This window comes from Trachemys scripta, chromosome 2 (assembly GCF_013100865.1).
Source record: "Trachemys scripta elegans isolate TJP31775 chromosome 2, CAS_Tse_1.0, whole genome shotgun sequence".
NCBI lineage: Eukaryota > Metazoa > Chordata > Testudines > Emydidae > Trachemys > Trachemys scripta.
In genome coordinates, this window is record NC_048299.1 from 218,775,652 (window position 1) to 218,781,863 (window position 6,212).

A 6,212-nucleotide genomic window follows, 5' to 3' on the forward strand; every position below is an offset into this window, starting at 1 on the left:
CTCCAGTCTATATCTGGGCAGTTAAAGTCCCCCATGATCACACAATTCCCATTAATATTTACTTCATTAAAAACATCAAAGAGGTCTCTATCCATATCCAAATCAGATCCTGGTGGTCTATAGCACACCCCAAGCACTATCCCAAGGGAGGCTCTAGTAGCTTTCTTCCCCAATATGATTTTTGCTCAGACAGACTCTGTCTTATCCATTCCACCACTTCTTTTTTCTACCTCATCATTGATATACAATGCTACTCCACCACCTTTGCCTTTATTTCTGTCTTTCCTAAACAACACATACCCTTCAATATCTGTACTCCAGTCATGGCTACTATCCCACCATGTCTCTCTAATACACCTCTACCCTGATATAATGCGACCCGATATAACACAAATTCGGATATAATGCAGTAAAGCAGAGCTCCGGGGGGGGGGGGGGGCTGCGCACTTTGGCGGATCAAACCAAGTTCGATATAACACAGTTTCACCTATAACACAGTAAGATTTTTTGGCTCCCAAGGACAGCGTTATATCGAGCTAGAGCTGTATCTGGTTTCACTTCAGCACCAGTAGCTCTAGTTCTTCCATTTTGTTACCTAGGCTCCTCGCATTAGTGTACAAGCATCTTTTCCCCTGCCCCCGCTTCCCCCATCCCCTTCTTTTCCCCATCCCATGCCCCTTCCCCACCACTCCATCTGCTCCCCAGGCATGGGAGGCAGAGGGGAAACCGCCCCCCCCAGCACGAACCGGCGGAGCGGGCTGGGGCTGAGTCGCTCCATTTCCTGCCACCCAGTGAGTGCAGGATGCACCCAACCCCTGCTGCAGTCCCCTGGCCAGGACCTAGTTCGGGGAAGGGGTGGAGTGGGGGCAGGGCTGGGGTGGAGCAGGGGTGGGAAACACACATTCTAGCACCTAGATTAATTAACAAGATGCTCTCCTGTCTAATGAAGTTTAGCTCACCCAAAATCTTTGCAATGTTTTCCAGCCAGGTTACAACTACTGCTCCCTGGGTTCTTGCTGCTCACAGCCCAGTCTCAGTTCTACTCCCCCAGTGATACAGACCCCTGAGTGCATGGTGGATGGATGGGTGGGCCAATGAGTGGGCAGTACCTGTCCATGTGGCAGTGGAGCAGAGCCCCGGGGGCTGTGTGGGTCAGCAGCTCTGGTAGAAGCTTTTAACCCCATAGTGACCTCCTAAAACTTAAAAAAAAAAAAAAAAAAATCTGAGATCTGTGACCCCCCACAACATACCCCATCCCTCAGACATTAAGCACTAGTTCTACCAAATTGGCATTTTTCTACTAAACTAAGTTTAGTCATAAAATTTCTGATCAGCGTTACCTAAAAGCATAAAGTTAAGCATGTGCATAAATGTTTTCAGGAAGGGGGAGAAAATATGCACAACACTTTCCCCCACCCGCCTAGTATTCATTACTGTGGATGTGAATATAGGTGTCATATTTCAGGAGTGGTTAGTATTTTATTAGCAGGGATGTCTAGGGTAATATGTATGCAGCAGATGTTATCTCATTTAGTGGGTATAAGTAAGACATTTTCCTGTTTAACTTTCAGTGCTAAGGATCACTTTAGGATCCTCACTAGATGCCTATAAAATTAGTAGGAGTAGAGTTTTCTGAAGTGCTCAGTGTTGTCCTAGCTGCCTCTAGTTAAGTCAACAGTAAAACTTCCATTGGCTTTTTAATGGAAGCAGTATTTGGCCACTGCTGAGCACATTTCAAATTCACTCAGCGGTGGACAAGAGGCAACCAGTGGCATATTATATAACAGTGGAGTTGGGAGGAGATATTCTGGCCTATTAATTATTACTAGAGCTGATCAGCAAATATAACCTTCCAAGAAAAATTGCATTGAAATGTGTTGCCATTTGTAACCGTGCCTTCGTGGGTCACAACTGAGAATACCTAAATTCAGGACAAACTGCTGAGAAATAGGGCGGACATACCCCAAAACTGGTATACCAAACCAGAAACAAAAGTAAACGTCTGTTTCACCACACTGGCTAACAAGAAGTCAGAACAGCAGTTTCCTTAGGCATTCCAGTCCTTGTATCGCCACCAAAAACACTAGACTTATAAATGAGTGGTTCTTTAAAACCAATTTCATCAAATAACAGGTTCTTCTGATCCCAAAGGACCAGCCACACACCCAGGTCAATATACAACTCAGATCTTACCCAAAGATCACTCTGTTGCCAATGCTTTAGTATCTAAAATCTAAAGGTTTAGTTATAAAAAGAAACAAAGAAAGGTGAGAGTTACAATTGGTTAAAGGAATCAAATACATACAATAATTGGAAAGTTCTAGGTTCAGGCTTGTAGCAGTGATGGAATAAACTGCTGGCTTAAGTCAAGTCTCTGGTTGCTTCCAACTCATTGGAAGGTCCTCAATTCCTTGATTAGAATGCTCCCATTAGTGTAAATCCATAGTCCACAGGCTAGAGCAGGACAGAGGTCTGGAGCAGGAAAGAGGCTAAATGGAGGTGTTTCCCGGAGGTGTTTTATATCTTCTGCCATGTGGAGGGAATCCCATTTTTCTTACTGTGGAAAATTACAGTAACAAGATGGTGTTTGGAGTCACATGGGCAAGTCACATGTCCATGCATAATTTTGCTTAGTCACAGCAGGAAATCATTACCTATATCCCAGACAGAACATTTACGGGACAGTCCATTCAGTGTAGATGGGTGTCTCCCATGGTCCATTGTCAGTTAAGTGTTTCTTGATGGGCCACTTAATCTGAATAGTCCCTCCAAGATGTGCAGGCTAAATACTTTGTGGGCATTACCCCAGGAGCAAACATTTGAAATCCAGGTATAGAGCCAATACTCATAACTTCAAATACAAAAACGATACATGCATACAAATAGCATAATCATATTCAGTAAATTATAACCTTTCCATAGACACCTTACTTGACAACCTTTGTACAAGATTTGTTGCAAATATATAACAGTGGTCATATATGGTCATATTTAAATCAGATAACGTCACACCATTTTTCACTGAAATTTTGAAATTGACATTTTCAAATGAGCTCTCATAATTATCTAACATTTTGCAACTAACTGATACATTAATGGCATTAGCAGTTTGTGTTGAGAAGATCTGAGTTAATATTTTTGCTCTTTTAAAAGATAGCTTTCTTTGGGCTAAATTCTGTAAAGTGGATTCCAATTGTAAGTTCTTTGGGGCAGGCACCATCTTTTCATTATGTATGTGTACTCACAATGGGGCTCAATCCCTGACTGATTCCTCTTGGCACTACCACAATAATAATAATAATAATGGATGAATTTGGCCCATTGTGTCTGAGGAACAAAATTTTGTGCTATCTGTTGTCTTGCACAGAGGAATGCCTACAACCTGGCCTACACACAAAAGTTGCATTAGTTTAACTAAAATCAGTTTTTAATTTGATTTAGTTAAACCAGGGGTCGGCAACCTTTCAGAAGTGGTGTGCCGAGTCTTCATTTATTCTCTCTAATTTAAGGTTTCGCATGCCAAGAATACATTTTAACATTTGTAGAAGGTCTCTTTCTATAAGTCTATAATATATAACTAAACTATTGTTGTATGTAAAGTAAATAAGGTTTTTAAAATGTTTAAGAAGCTTCATTTAAAATTAAATTAAAATGCAGAGCCCCCCAGACTGGTGGCCAGGACCCAGGCAGTGTGAGTGCCACTGTAAATCAACTCACGTGCCGCCTTCGGCATGCGTGCCATAGGTTGCCTACCCCTGAGTTAAACCATTGCAAACCTTGATGTGAACACACTTAAATCAGTTTACAACTGGCTTATATCTACTTAGTTAGGGTGACCATATGTCCATTTTGGATGGGACAGTCCCTTTTATAAGACCTGCCCCGGCTGTCCTGACATTTTTTGGCAAAAGTGGGCATTTATCTCATTTGCTCTTGCCAACTGATGTGGAGGGGGCAGGCAGGCCTCGGATGAGCGGTGATGCCAGTCCCACATGGGGAGCCGGCTAGGCTTGGTTGAGAGCTCTTCACATGGGGGAGGCAGGGCTCAGGCCAGCAGCTCAGGACAGCCCCACGTGGTGTCCCGTTTTCCCTTTGGTAAATATGGTCACCCTATACTTAATTTAATTCTGCTAAATGTATATAAGTCAGTTGCAAACCAGTTTAAGTGTGTCCACACAGGGGGTTGTACCACTTTGATTAAATTCATTTTAAAATCTATTTTATTTAAACCAATTCAACTGTTTGTGTGTAAACAAGGCTTTATTTACCTGGTAGGTGGGGCAAAACACCCACCAGGACCTTTACAATGCAGGCATTCCAATAGAATGCTGGCATTAGAGTTGTTGCATGGGAGGAGTAGTGAGTGAAGTACTGAAGGAGAATACTGAAGACAGGGGCTTTACTTTATCTGGGATTATGATAGACCCCCTGATGGGAGAGGCTTTGTTGCAAAGTGCAGAGGGAGAATGCGGTTGGGGGTTCTTAGCTTTTGCCTGACACCAATATCCAGAAACCTGCCCAACTAGCTGTTGTTCCTTCTAGCTATGCAACAGCTCTGGTCCTTCTCCCAGCTCCCCAGCCAGCCCCCAAGTCCATCGCTAACTCCTGACTCAGCCAAGCCTAGCTACCTTGCAGGAGCTGGCTCTGTTAGCTGTAGGGAGGGCCTCTTGGTTGGCTGCATCCCCAATAGCCCTGTCTCCTGCGGGATAGAACAACCCATCAGAACTTAGTACAGCGGGAAAAAGCAACCAATGAACTCTTCCTGCTGTATCCTTCAACATGTGTAGATGTGCCTGCAAAAAAGGAGGGAGTGGCCAGAAGAGGAAATATGGGATAAAAGGCATCCCCAACCAATTTAGTATGGGGCATGCAATTCTTTATTTAAAAAAGGGACGACCCTTATATTGTGACACTGCTGGCAACCCCAAAGACAGTACAGTTGGAGATAATTCTGTACAAGTATTTTAGGGAACAGTTGGGGTTCACCATAATAGCTGAATGATTTCCAAAAGTTCAAAAGAAGTAACAAAGTATTTGCCTGTTGCTCTCCCCCGTATGATAAGCCATCTGATTTGCTTAGTCAGGCTTTAGCTGAGCCCTTTAAAAAAATCTCAGCTAAGAATCTTTTGTAATGCTTCTAAGTTTTTCCATGGACAAACATCCCATGATTTGTTAACCCATTTATTTACTGGAGACTTCTACTCTGAGTTCACCACCATCCTGACTGCTAAGAGAAGCTGGTGCTAGAGCAGAGGTCTCCAAACTTTTCCTCTCGTGTCCCCCCTTACTAGTAATAGAATGTGTTCACGCCTCACCTCTTCCAGGCTGGGAGCAGAGTTGCAGCTGGGATGGGGGCTGGGGAGCAGGAACTGAACCAGAGCCGTAGCTGCGGCCAAGGGCTGGGGGCGGAGCCAGAGCAGAGCTGGATGCAGAGTGGGGCTAGGTGGCACTCCCTCCCCACCCCCTTGTTGGGGCTGGCCCAGGCCCTGCTGTGCCCCCCTGGCTGTTCCTCCATGCCCCACAGTTTGGGCACCACTGTGCTAGAGGATGAGAGGGATTCATATTTATGTCACCATCACAGTTCAGTAAAGTAGATTCATGAGTAAGATTGCTTTTCACAGAAACAGTTAGCTGTGGAACATTTCCCCGTATGTGATCAAAGTCACCATTTTTTTAACAGCCTCTCTTGCATAAATCTGAACCTGATTCACCAAGGTAATAAGTTCTACACAAAATCTGATATTGTGTGATTTAGTAGACTGAAAATGGATGCCTTAATGGGTATAGGTATGAACACTACACCAGAATTCTTTTTGATCTGGAAAATTGTGTACCTTCTGTCCCTATCAGTACTGTTATCTCCTATTTTCCAATAGTTCTAGAAAGTAACAATGAGTACAATTTAGATTTTGTCCTTTTTGTATTCATAGTGTTTTTAAAAAACAGGAATTGTTTCAGGAAATACGTGTAGTTGGGTCACTAAAGGAAGAGTGCTTCAAAGAGAAAAGGCCCCTAACTCTGCTCTATACTAATAACAACTGACAGGTTAGGAGAAGAGAGGAAGAAGCAGTCGTCTGCATTTTAAACTGATTCTGATTTTTATCCTAGCAGAGAGATGCAATTCTGGTTCCTTGTGTGTTTGGAAAATTTTCCAAGACGACATTGGGGTTTCTGGCCTGGATCCATAAGTGCTGGATCATTTTTCAAGCATC